General features: G+C 42.3%; 1 long non-coding RNA gene across 4 annotated transcripts; it reads left to right on the forward strand.

The window, feature by feature from the left end:
- The first annotated feature begins 1,111 nt into the window (after positions 1-1,111).
- Positions 1,112-13,182, forward strand: LOC132208905 (uncharacterized). Of its 4 annotated transcripts, none has more exons than XR_009445013.1 (4): positions 1,112-1,225; positions 1,361-1,749; positions 2,175-2,316; positions 6,225-13,182. It is a non-coding gene; the product is annotated as an uncharacterized LOC132208905 (long non-coding RNA). The 4 variants fall into 4 exon arrangements; XR_009445014.1 differs by having other exon boundaries at positions 1,361-1,404; XR_009445012.1 differs by having other exon boundaries at positions 1,361-2,316; positions 6,203-13,182.
- Positions 13,183-13,516: the final 334 nt, after the last annotated feature.

Consider the following 13,516-nt stretch of genomic DNA (forward strand, 5'->3'; position numbering starts at 1 on the left):
CAGCTCCACATTTTGATTGTCCCCATCCCTTGCATTTTGCTAACCCATTCTATGCCTCCTAAATCTTGCCTAATCACATTATAATTGCCCTTCCCCCATCTATAACTCTTGCCCTGTGGCATATTCCTAACCCTTTCCATTGCTACAGTAAACATAACCAAATTATGGTCACTCTGTCCAAAGTGCTCACCTACCACTAAATCAAACACCTGGCCTGGTTCATTACCAAGTACCAGATCCAGTGTGGCCTCCCCTCTCGTCGGCCCTTCGACATACCGAGTCAGGAAACCCTCCTGCACACATTGGACAAAAACTGATGCATCCGACATACTAGAGTTATAGCATTTCCATTCAATGTTAGGGAAGTTAATAGCTGCCATAATGACCACCCTGTTCTTTTCACTCCTGCCCAGAATCATTTTGCCAATCCACTCTTCCACATCCCTGGAACTTTGCAGGGGCCTATAAAAAACTCCCAGCAGTGCGACCTCTCCTCTCCTGTTTCTGCTCTCAGCCCATACCACCTCATCAAAAGTTCTTTCAGCCACCGTTGTACTGTCCTTGGCTAACAAAGCCACACCTCACCCTCTTTTACCATCTTCCCTGACCTTAATGAAAGATCTAAACCCTGGAACTTGCAACATCCATTCCTGACCCTGCTCTATCCAAGTCTCTGAAACAGCCAAAACATCGAGGAAAATGACAGAGTAAAAGTTTCCATAAAATACAAGCTGTTTTGCCGTACATTAGGAGAATCAGGAATGGCCCTTTTTTTACCCATCTCGGGATGAACCCTCACCATCACTCACAGAGCTAATGAACAGCAGGAAAAATCTTCACCACTGACGACCTGCACTCACCTATCACCTTCCCACCTACCTTCCCCAGCCCCCACTCTGTTTATGTTTCAGTTCCCGTCCCCTCCCCCATTTCTGAAGAAGGGTCCTGAACCATCAACTTTCCTGCTCCTCTGATGGTGCCTGGCTCGCAGTGTCCCTCCAGCTCCACACTGTGTCATCTGTGACTCCAACACCTGCAGCTATTGCTATCTCCCTGTGAGCGATGTCAGCTTTGGTTCAATCGGAGCACGGGGCGGGGCCAATGGAAGCGGCCTACCCTCCAGCCAATCAGAGCGAGTGAGATGTTTGTCTGTGTGAAAATCATGTGATCGCCTCTGTCCGCGGGCGCAATATCTCTGCGAATGAGGGTTAGCTGCTTTCGGAAGGTACAGTACACGGGATAAAAAGGAAAGCTGCAAAAAAACGGGAGGGAAATACTTTCGGTATTGACTGAGAGGCTTTATTAGCCGTTGATGCATGTCAGAAAACAAATTTTAACATGCCGGTCCCGTGTTTTGCAGCAAACGGAAAAACTGCTACGGACCTGAGGCTGCGATAGGCAGAGGTAATTGCCACCATCTTTATTAGGGGCAGTGATCTTCGGGACTCATGCCGGATCGCCATATTTATAGGTGGCAACCTGCAGTGGAACGCAAGCGCAGCCTTTCTTGCTTGGGAGGGGAGATTAAGACAAGAGAAATGTTTGTTTTTGTTTTTGTTTTTCTGGACTTCTTTCCCAGACTGTGAGACACGGCGTGTATTTCCTGGGAAGGACCTTTGACGCTGGCGGAGTACTGGCTTCAGGCAGTATAAATTGCTGCAAGTTATCCGTTAGATATTTAATGGAGGAGAAATGCCGAAAACGTGTTCAGAACTGCATGTTCAAAAACAAAGTTGCTGGAAAAGCTCAGTAGGTTTGGTAGCATCTGTGAAAGGAAAAAAAATAACGTTTCGGATCCGCTAATCCTTGCTTAGAACTTCATGTTACCTGTTGCACTCTCACTGTAGGAAGTCCTGCTTTAAATATTATGATCTATTAAAGCATATCCGTTTGCCCAGTATTCATATGATTGGGATCAAATCACTGAAAGTGCTCTGAGTCCCCTTGTGCTCCCTCGTCAAATTTATTAATGTCTGACTTCCTCAGTCTGTAATAATGGGTGTATTTTACCTCTGCATCTTTCTGTGTGGGGGAGCAGGGTGCTTTTAAGAGGAGGATTTATACATAACTAACAGAAACCAAGAGAAATGTTTGCCTTTTCCAGACAATCTTGTGTTTTCTGGATTTCTGTCCAGGCCTGACCGTTATTTGTCTCTTGTGGATTTGCTTTACAGGATATTTATTGAGAATAATTTGCAAACCAGGATCCCAATGCAAGTTCTCCATTAAGCGGAGTGATCAGGATCTGAGTATCATTGACACTTAACAGTGAAAGGAAAGAGGTTTAACCATTCTATGCATGGGAGAATACTCCTGGTAAGTTTGTAACTTGAAAGCAGGATATTCAAATTTTTGGTTTGATCACCTCTGGGATAAGTGTTCAGTTCTATACCCTGCAGCTGAGAAAGGAGATATTGGCCTGAGAGGGGTAGATTTGTCCAAACAACACCTCGTCTCTTTGAAAGAACTGTCATATTTAGTCCCAATCGCCCACTTCATGATTTTAGTCTATACATTTTTCATTCTTGAATACCTGCAAACTTCCTTTTAAAATTCCTGATGGGCACAAATTCCAGCACCCCTCCAGGTGGAATCTTCCATTTCCTGACAACTCCATTGATCCTGAAACTGCTGAAGTCTGTGTTGATTCCTGAGGTTTATAAATTACTGCATTTAACGTGAAGATGCTGTTCCCTGAGCTTCCATTGAGCTGCATTGAAACAGTATGGGAGGCTGAGATCAGAGTGGGTGTGAGCATACAATGAAAATGAAAAGGCTGCACTGTGAGTGCTGCTTGGCTAAATGAGAGTGCTTTGGAGTTGGGTGAAACAGAAAGTGAAACTGAAAGATTGAGTGTGATGCTCAGTCTCAGTTTGGGCAGTTCAGAAAGTCTCTCAGTCCTAATGGAAACAGCCAATTGATATTTGATACTGTAAAGAATTTTCTTACAGTTTTTAAAGTATATATTAGCTTAAATAAAGTTAGGGGCTTTAGGTTTATAATAGTAATGTTTGAAATGAAGGGGGAGGACCTAGCTTAATTAAATTCTTTTTAAGGCAGAAACTGGCTTAATCTGGAGAGAAGTCAAAACAGAAGACATCACACCTGTGATGTGCTCCTCTTGCACAATAGAACATAGGCTCTTGATGTTGTGTCGACCTGTGAAACCACACTGAAGCCCATTTAACCCACACTATTCCATTATCATCCATATGTTTATCCAAAGACCACTTAAATGCCCTTAAACTTGGCGAGTCTACTACTGTTGCAGGCAGGGCATTGCACGCCCTTATTACCCTGAGTAAAGAACCTACCTCTGACATCTGTCCGATATCTATGACCCGTCAATCTAAAGCTATATCCCCTCGTGCTAGCCAGCTCCATCTGAGGAAAAAGGACCTCAGTGTCCACCCTATCTAATCCTCATATCATCTTGTATGTCTCTATTAGGTCACCTCTGAACCTTCTTCTCTCTGACGAAAACAGCCTAAAGTCCCTCAACCTTTCCTCATAAGACCTTCCCTCGATACCAGGCAACATTCTGGTAAATCTCCTGTGCACCCTTTCCAATGCTTGCACATCCTTCGTGCAATGCGGTGACCAGAACTCCGAGTGCGGCCGCACCAGAGTTTCGTACCGCTGCAATATGACCTCATGGTTCTGAAACGCAATCCCTCTATCAGTAAAAACAAACACATTGTACACCTTCTTAACAACCCTATCAACTTGTGGAAACTTTCAGGGATCTATGTACATGGACACCGAGATCTCTTTGCTCATCCACACTATCAAGAATCTTACCATTAGCCCAGTACTCTGTATTCCTGTTACTCCTTCCAATGTGAATCACCTCACAGTTTTCCGCATTAAACTCTGGGACATTACCAGTGTCCCTATTGGCTATTTGTGCAGGAAGTGTGTCCATCTGCAGCTACTGGTTAACTGCTTTTCAGAGCTTGAGCTGTGGGTGCAGTCAGTATGGAGCATCCATGGTAACTGAGAAGGTTGTGGTCGCATTCTCAACAGACTGGTCACGCAGCAGGTGAAGATTACACAGACAGCAAGGGAATGGGTGACTATCAGACAAGTAAAAGGCTCAGAAAGGAAGTGCTGGAGTCATCTCCCTCAAATAGATATACTGTTTTGGGTACTGTTCAGTTGGGGGGTCGGGGGTGGGGGAGAGAGGTGGGGGATGTTGGGGTGGCCACTCGGGAAGCAGCATCAGTCGGGTTCATGGCACTCGGAGTAACTCCGCTGCATAGAAGGGGAGGGAAACGATAAATATGACTGTAGAGACAGGGGATTCAATAGTAAGGGATAGAGAGAGACATGAATCCAGGATGGTATGTTGCCTCCCTGGTGCCAGGATTAGCGATGACACGGAGCAGCTTCAGGACATTCTGGAGTGGGAGGGTGAACATCCGATTGTACCAGTGACATAGGAAAACCAAGGGAGGAGGACCTGAAAGCTGAAGATAGGAAGTTAAGAGATACACTAAAATACGAGATCTCAAATGTAGTATTGTCAAGCTTACACCCAGTGCCACATTGTTGTCGGGAGAAGTTTGTGTTGTGTTCAGTTGTACAAGTGACCTTTATTCAGAGCTCTGTTACCGCATGTGTGGGAGAGGCCAGAGTCCACTCCAAACCTGGCTTTCACATGAGGCCTAATTCCCCTCTTAAATACAGCTCAGATTGGAAGAGTGGACAGTGACACTCAAACTTTCCCTGGCTGATTGTGATATTTTTATTCCATTCGCTAGGTGTTATTTACATGCAATATTGTTGTCATTGTTAGCCACACACCCCAAATCAATATACCCAATCCAGTAAGCAAACCATTTTCCTAGGATGGTGACGGCGAGTACGAGGGGGCATAGCTTTAAATTGAGGGGTGAAAGATATAGGACAGATGCCAGAGGTAGTTTCTTTACTCAGAGAGTAGTTAGGGAATGGAACGCTTTGCCTGCAACGGTAGTAGATTTGCCAACTTTAGGTACATTTAGGGTGTCATTGGACAAGCATATGGACGTACATGGAAGAGTGTAGGTTAGACGGGCTTGAGATCGGTATGACAGGTCGGCACAACATCAAGGGCCGAAGGGCCTGTACTGTGCTGTAATGTTCTATGTCGTATGTTCAAACAATCGTGGACAACACTATGTTCAGTCCTAAACCCTTCTATAATCTCCTGAGGTTAGCTCGAAAACTACTTCGTCTGTCTTTGGGACCTTACAATGCTTTTGACAGTTATATTCCTCCTCAGACATTTGCCAGCTGCACCACATTTTTTTGCCAAAAACCAAAATGGTATCTTATCACTAAGAACTTTTCCAAATTCTCTACTAACTGTAGTGTGGATTGTTAGGAATTGTGATTAAGTCTTTTAAACTCAACTCTGATATAAAGTGACTACAATTTGTAATACAGTTGACAAATTGTGGAAAAATCCCTCTCTTACTTCAGCTTAAAAGATCAAACAGTGTTTCTGACTTGCTGCTGCAGTTTACAATCCCAACGATTTGCATTCTGTAAATGATTTTTAAACTGAAGTTTCATTTTCTACTCTAAGCGCTTTCCATTATTACTTTCTTGTTTTAATAAAAAGCATCTATTCCAGTTCCACTGAGTGTGAAATTCAGTCACTTTAGAGCTTTACCAAGCCATGAAACAAAATTTGTTCAGATTTCACAAATAACTAAGGCACTAACCATATCTTCATTTCGGATTTTGTAATCTATCTTTGTCACTCTTCCCTTGATCTTTGGATGTAAGAATTTATTCAAATTATCCGTATCTACATTTCAATTGTTTTATCTCTCTGCAGCCCTGACTTCTCTCTTTATAATCTTCCTTTGCCCCTTCCTATGTTGTTGGTCTTTTCGAGGTTGTGTTTACACCATTTATTGCTTTTCCTTCCATAATGATACAGTGAGCTGCTTTTATTGCTGACAAACATTTGCTCTAGGAATTCAGCTAACCCTTTCACGTTAATTGGTTGTTTGCATTTCTGGTTACAATTACCTAAACAGTTCAGAATGCTGTAGGATCAGACTTTTGCTTCTACTTTTTATTAAGTAACAAACTTGTGATTGTGGCTGAACCAGGCCTTTAAAAACTGCCTCTTGTTAAAATGCTTATGTGTTTTGAACTGTCTGTTTACAGAAACCCAAGTAAATTCCCTAATGTTCCTTCTCAACAGGACTCTTTTATACCCCCCACAGGACCTTTTGTGATCTAATCCCGTAACAGTGTGAGCTGCTACAATGCACGTGCTAGTAAAAGCATAAGAGGACAGATGAGATGAGTGCATGGCTGGAGCTATAACTTAAAAGGTTTGGATTCCTGAGGCATTGAGACTGTTTGTTTGTTTCTGGGGAAGGTGGGACATGCACAAGCTTGAACAATTGTCCAGGGCAGAGCTGGGACAGATATTCTTGTTGATGCTTTTGCTAGTTCCACTGGTGAGGATTTAAACTCGTATGACAGGGGAATGGGAACCAAAGTATAGCTTTAGCAGTAAAAGACTCAAATCAGCAAATGGGATTTGAAATTAGTTCATGATGTTGTCGGTGGCTGAAAGATTAAAAGAAAGAAGGATTAATCAAGATCAAATCTCTTTTCATACATCAGTCCTGTGATCCCAGGAATTGGTCTGGTGAACCTTCTTTACGATCATTCAGTAGCCAGGCCATCCTTCCTCTGGAAAGGAGAACAAAGGTGCACACGACTCCAGGTGTGGTCTCACCAAGGCCCTTATAGAAAGATATCCCTCTTCCTGTACTCGAATCCTCTCACAATGAAGGCCGAAATATCATTTGCATTCTTCACTACTTGCTGCTGCCTGTTTCCTAAAAGAGAATAGGAGAGAAACACGGAACTAAATGGGGTCAGACACTCGGGTAACATTGTGTTCAACAATGTCCCCATTGTAGCGGTGCTGGCCATCAAGCACCTATTGAAGCTAGGCCCGTTTTCTGGCACTCGGTGTGTAACCTGTATTTTGGTGCAGTGGATGATCATCTCAACACTTCTTCAAGATTGCAATGGTTCCTGCATCTATCACCATTTCAGATGCTGCCAGATCTGCTGAGTATCTCTATCATTTTCTGTTTTTATTTCAGATTTCAGGTATTTTTCTGCATCTTAGTCCTTCAGAAGGATCAGAGGGTATGGAGAGAAAACAGGAATTGGATTCATTTTCAGATGAATAAAATGCCTGCCCTTCATGTCTGTCCAAACTCTATCTCTTTTTGTAGTTTTGGACAAACGCTGACTGTTTCCCTTCCCTGAAGGACATTTAATGAACCAGTTCAGTTTTACTGATAATCCAGCAGTGCCCCTCAGTGTTGCATCCACAATTGATCAGATTAATTTCTGAGTTTGACAATCTTTGTGTGTGTTCTTCTGGTTTCTCTCTCTCTCTCTCTACTTTTTTTTTTCTTCAGTTTGAAATTGTGATTGCATTCAGAGAAATCAAACAAAACCACATCCAGATCTGACACTCAATCTGTTTGTCGTAACCTAATTATCTCAGGATTTTGAACATTAAAGGAAGAAGCACTGTTCACACCAGGGAGAAATGCGTATTGTCTGTGTGTCGAAGATTCTGTGAAGATTCATCTGAAATGCCCAAACACCAGCACGGTCACACTGGGGAGAGACTGTGGTAATGTGGGGATTGTGGGAAGGGATTTATTTACCCATCCCAGCTGGAAATGCACCAACGCAGTCACACTGGGGAGAAACTGTTCATTTGCTCTGATTGTGGGCTGGGATTCACTCAGTCAAGCAACCTGCTGAAACACCAACGAGTTCACAGTGGGGACAGACTGTTCACATGTTCCGAGTATGGGAAGGGATTTGCTCACTCAACCAACCTGCTGAGACACCAGCGAGTTCACTCTGGGGACAGACCATTCACTTGTTCTATGTGTGGAAAGGGATTCACTCAATCATCCCAACTGTTAACACACCAGCAAGTTCACCACAACCACATTTGAAGGATTTTGCCCTTAAATCAAGGAATGAACTTTGATCTTTGGGCTGTTTGTACTGGTGTCATTAGTCCCTGCTCAAAACTTGATCTTCTCTTGGGAAATAAGGTAGGGCAGGTGACTGAGGGGTCAGCAGGGGGAACAATATTTTGGGGCCTATGATTATATCTCTATTAGTTTTAAAATAATTATGGAAAAGGATAGACTTTGGTCGAAGAGTCAAAGTTTTAAATGAGGCCAATTTTGACACTACTATGCTTCTTAAAAGCACAGTAAGACCGCCTATGTGTGGGAATGCACGAGATGGGTGAGATACAAAAAAGTATTTTACATCAGTATTTACTGTGATAAAGGATACAAAAGCTAAAGAACTTAGAGAAATGAATGTGTATCTTGAAAAGTTCCATGTTGTAGAGGAGGTGGTGCTGGATGCCATACAGAGCATAAAGGTGGATAAATCCCCAGGACCTCTTCAGGTGTATTCTCGAACTTTGCGGGAAGCTAGGCTTGCGATTGGGCCCCTTGCTCAGATATTTGCACCATTGACAGTCATAGGTGAGCTGTTACACTGGAGGTTGGCTAATCTGGTGCCATTGTTTAAGAAAGGTGGTAACATAAAACCAGGGAACAATAAATTTTTAGTGAGCCTGATGTCAGTTGTGGGTAAGTTGTTGGAGGGAATTCTGAGGGATAGGATTTACATATATTTGGAAAGCGTGGACTGAATGGGGAATAGTTGACATGGCTTTGTCCATAGGAAATTATGCCTTACTAACTTGATTGAGTTTTTTTGAAGAAGTTAGAAACAAGATTGATGGCAGAGCGGTGGATGTTTTCGATATTCCTCATGGTCGACTGATTAACAAGGTTAGATCACATGGAATCCAGGGAGAGCTGGCCATTTGGAAAGGCCTTTGACCTGCAGTATGCTGCAAGGATTGGTACTTAGTAACTATAACTCCTACATTCACATCCAAATCATCTTTATAAATGACACACCACTGGTCACAGGCCTCCAGTCGACAAAGCAACCCTCCACCAGCACTCCGTCTTCTACCTTCAAGTCAGATCTGTTTCCAAATGACTGGTTCTCTCTGTATTCCATCTGATCTGACCTTGCTAATCAGTCTACTATGAGGAACCTTGTCAAACGCCTTAGTGACATCCATATAGAACACATCCACCTCTTTGCGCTACTCAATCCTCTTTGTTCCTCCATCAAAAAAAATCAAGTCAGTGAGACATGATTTCCCACACACACAGCCATGTTGATTATCCCTAATCAGTCCTTCCCTTTCCAAATATTTCAAGTACTATCCCTCAGGATTCCTAGAACGACTTTCCCACCACTAATATCAGGCTCACTGGCCTATAGTTCCCTGGCTTTTCCTTACCACCTTTCTTAAATAGTGGCACCACATTAGCCAACTTCTGGTCCCTCACCTGTGACTATCGATGATACAAATATCTCAGCAAGGGGCCCAGCAATCACTTGCCTAGCTTCCCTCCGAGTTCTCGGATACACCTGATCAGGTCCCAGGAATTTATCCACTTTTATACGTTTTAAGCATCACTACCTCTGTAATATGGATAATTTTCAAGATGTTGCTATTTATTTCCCCACAGTCCATATCTTCCATATCCTTTTCTGTAGTAAATACTGATGCATAATACTTGTTTTATTATATTCCCCATTTCTTGCAATTCCACACATAGGAGGCATTGCTGCTTTTTAAGGGGCCCTATCTCTCCATCGTTATCCTTTTTGTTCTTAATCTATTTGTAGAATCCCACTGGATTTTCCTTAATACTATTTGCCTAAGTTACCTCATGTTCCCTTTTTGCCCTACTAATTTCCCTCTTAAGTATACTATTGTCATTATACTCTTGTAAGCATTCACTCGATCTCTGCTGTCTATACCTGACATGTCCTTCCTCGTTTTTCTTGACCAAAACCTTGATTTCTCTAGTCATCCAGAATTCCCTATACCTACCAGCATTGTCCTTCACCCGAACAGGAGTATACTGTCCCTGAACTCTCGTTATCTCTTTTTTTTGAAGGCTTCCCACTTTCTAACTTTCTGTTTTACCTGCGAACATCTGCCCCAATCAACTTTTGAAAGCTCTTGTGTAATACCATTAAAATTGGCCTTCCTCCAATATAGAGCTTTAACTTTCAGATCCGGTCTACTCTTTTCCATCACTATTTTAAAACTAATAGAATTATGGTCACTGGCCCCAAAGTCCTCCCCTGCTGATACCCTAGTCACCTGTCCTGCTTTATTTGCCAACAGCAGGTCAAGTTTTGCACCTTCTGTAGTCGGTACATCACATACTGAATCAAAACATTTTCCTCTACACTCTCAGCAAACTCCGCTCCATCCAAGCCTTTTAGACCATGGAATTCCCAGTCTGTTTGGAAAGTTAAAATCCCTTCCATCACCACCCTGTTATTCTTCCAGATAACTTCTTTCAAAATTATTTGTCAGATTCCTGCTGACTAATGGGGGTGGCTATAGTATAATCCCAATAAGGTGATCATCCCTTTCTTATTTCTCAGTTCCACCCAAATAACTTCCCTGGATGTATTCTCAGATATATCCTGCCTAAGTAACGCCGTAATGTTATCCTTGCTCAAAAATGCCACTTTTCCCTCCTCTCTTGCTTTGCTTCCCCCTCCCCCTTCGACTTTCTATCCTTTCTATAGGAACTATATCTTAGAACATTAAGCTGGCAGCCCTGTCCACCTCTGAGCCTTGCCTCTGTAATTGCAATGATAACCCAGTTTCATGTTTCCAATCTTGCCCTGAGTTCCTCTGCCTTAGCTGTTAGGCCTCTGGCATTGAAATAAATGGCGTTTAATTTATTAGTCCTTTCGCATTAATCTCAATAACAAATACGTAACTGTAGAGTAGGTTTTGAAAATGATAACGTTTTATTGCTGTAGATCAACACATTCACACTGGGTAAAGACAATCCACCCGCAGTGTGTGAAAAGGGATTCCCTAGTTCATTAGGACGGGTTTTCATAGAATTCGGAGTATTCCTACAGTATGGAAACAGGCCCTTCGGCCCAAGAATTCCACACAAAACCTCAGAGCATCCCACCCAGACACATTTCCCCGTAGCCCACCTAATGTACGCATCACTGAACACTCTGGGCAATTTAGCTTGGCGAATCCACTAACCAGCACGTGGGAGGAAACCAGAGCACCTAGAGGAAACCCACGCAGCCACAGGGAGAATATGCCAACAACCACACACTCGGTTGCCCAAGGGTGGAATCAAATCCAGGTCCCTGGCACTGTGAGGCAGCAGTGCTAACCGCTGAGCCACTGTGGTTAAACACCAATGAGTTCCCAAGAATCTGTAGGAATTTTTGTTGCTCGTATTATCTGTATTCAAGTCATGTTATCTGGGCTTGTTTCTCATGATGTTTGAAAACACCACATGTCTGGTTACCTTGTTGGGAGAAAAAATGATATAAATTTTATTAAAACTACTGTGCATTGGATCTTTATCTCAAAAGCAGACTAATTTATTTTGAAAGGGGAGATGGAGAGCCTATCTCCTCTATCCTCACCTCCAACAAGTGCGAGGAACCTGTGGTTTTTATTTTTCACTCAATGACAGTCAGTACATTTCATATGAGCAACTGGGAACCGAGTCATCCCAAAATGCTTGAAACTTAGTGTACTAATGGTACACTATTACAATAATAACCATTACAATTCTTTTCTGAACCTTTTGAAGTTTTACAACATCCGTCCTTCAGCAGGAAGAGTAGAATTACACACAGCGGTTACACCTAAACTGGAATGGGAACTGCATCCTTGTGGGAGCTGGGGATGGGTTTCCAGTACTGTTGGGGGTCATGTAAAAAGTTTAGCAGTGGGCTGAAATCCAGAGAATGTTCAAAAATAATAATGGCCAAAAAGAGAAGAAACAAGAGAGTCTGGAAGGCATTGTCATTGGGCAATTAAGATATAAGCGAGTTTGCCACGGGTGAATGGTATTTAATGCTTGGAGTCAGATGAATAAGGCAGATGATTTGAGGATACAAATTAGTGGGGTCATAAAGCCATTGCTGTCACTTGGACATGGTTAGCAGCTCAGTATTCCAGGATACAGGGCCTTCATGCAAGGCAGTGGAGGTGGTAAAGGAGGAGGAAATATTGTTATTTTGCTTCGGGAATCTATATAGCAATAAGGACAGGTGACATTTTTGAAAACCCCTTTAAATAAATAAGGAGACAGATTTTGAGAAAGTGTAGAAGTAGCAGGATTATGGTAGCAGAGACTTTCAACTTCCTCAACATTAATGGAGTCGTCATAATGTGAAGGATTTATCAGAATTTTTAAAATACATCCAGGAGAGCATTTTTTCAGCCACTAAGTAGAAGTCCCAACAAGGAAGGGGAAGGCCCTGGACTTGACTTTAGGTTACAAAGTTGAGCAAGTGGTTGAAGTTTCAGTGGGATAGCATTTTGCAGGTAGTTATTATAACTATTCGATTCAGGATTTGTATGGAAAAGGACAAGGATGGGTCTAAAGTCCTAAACTGTTGCTGAAGTTATGAAGAAAGTAAATGGAATTTTGGCCTTAACTGCGAGGTGTTAGTGTTTTGAGGATCGGGACATCTTGTAACAACTGTATTGGATGTTGGTGAAGCCATATTGGTTTAGCTACTCGTATTTAAGAAAGGATATGCTGGCGTTGAATGCGGTGCAAAAGAGATTCGCTAAGCTGATTCATGGGATGTAAGGGTCATCAAGAATAGCTGGAGGAAGGGAATTTGCAAAGGGAAAATACTAAATAAACAGGTGGTGCCCAGTGTTGGGCTCATACTCACAACTCTGCACTTAAACAGCGTATGTTCCAACAACTGAGTTAACTTGGCCTTCCACAGTCAATGTTCAAATCCTGCTTTATAAGGTGACAAATGGGTTTTTCACTGACGCCGCTGCAGTCCAAGGAAGTAAAAGGTAACTGCTTTAGAAAATCCCAAGGTTCCAATCTATTCTTCTCATTCACATTGCAATCCATTTTCAGTACTTGCTCCAGGATTTAACATTCAAAATTAATTTCGTGATGTTGTTGCCCTCATCTTTAAGTGCCCTGTATAACTCCAGTCACTCGGTCGAATGGTGAAAAAGTCTGTTTCAATAAACCAATTTTTTTCAGCTACAGTCTAAGAAATGTTCCTTTATTTGCTGAATCTCACACAACATTTTCTTTCTTCTGTGTGTCAACAACTTTTGCCAATTCTCATGTTACGGACTACATTTTCAGAATCTTTTTAACCAGAGGTTTCTGGTGCAGTTGTAAGACTTCATATTAAATGGTACAAAAAACCAAACGGGCTTAAAAGATGAGAAAGGAAATACATTTTTGTATTTTTGCGTGAAGACGGTTCAGTTACTGTGTGCTTGTTTCATATAAAATGGATGATTGAAGTGTTCACAGTGCACTATTTAAATAGCAGATACGAAGACCTTGTGAGCAAGCATTTAAGACAT

Source organism: Stegostoma tigrinum, unplaced genomic scaffold (assembly GCF_030684315.1).
Source record: "Stegostoma tigrinum isolate sSteTig4 unplaced genomic scaffold, sSteTig4.hap1 scaffold_57, whole genome shotgun sequence".
Lineage (NCBI taxonomy): Eukaryota > Metazoa > Chordata > Chondrichthyes > Orectolobiformes > Stegostomatidae > Stegostoma > Stegostoma tigrinum.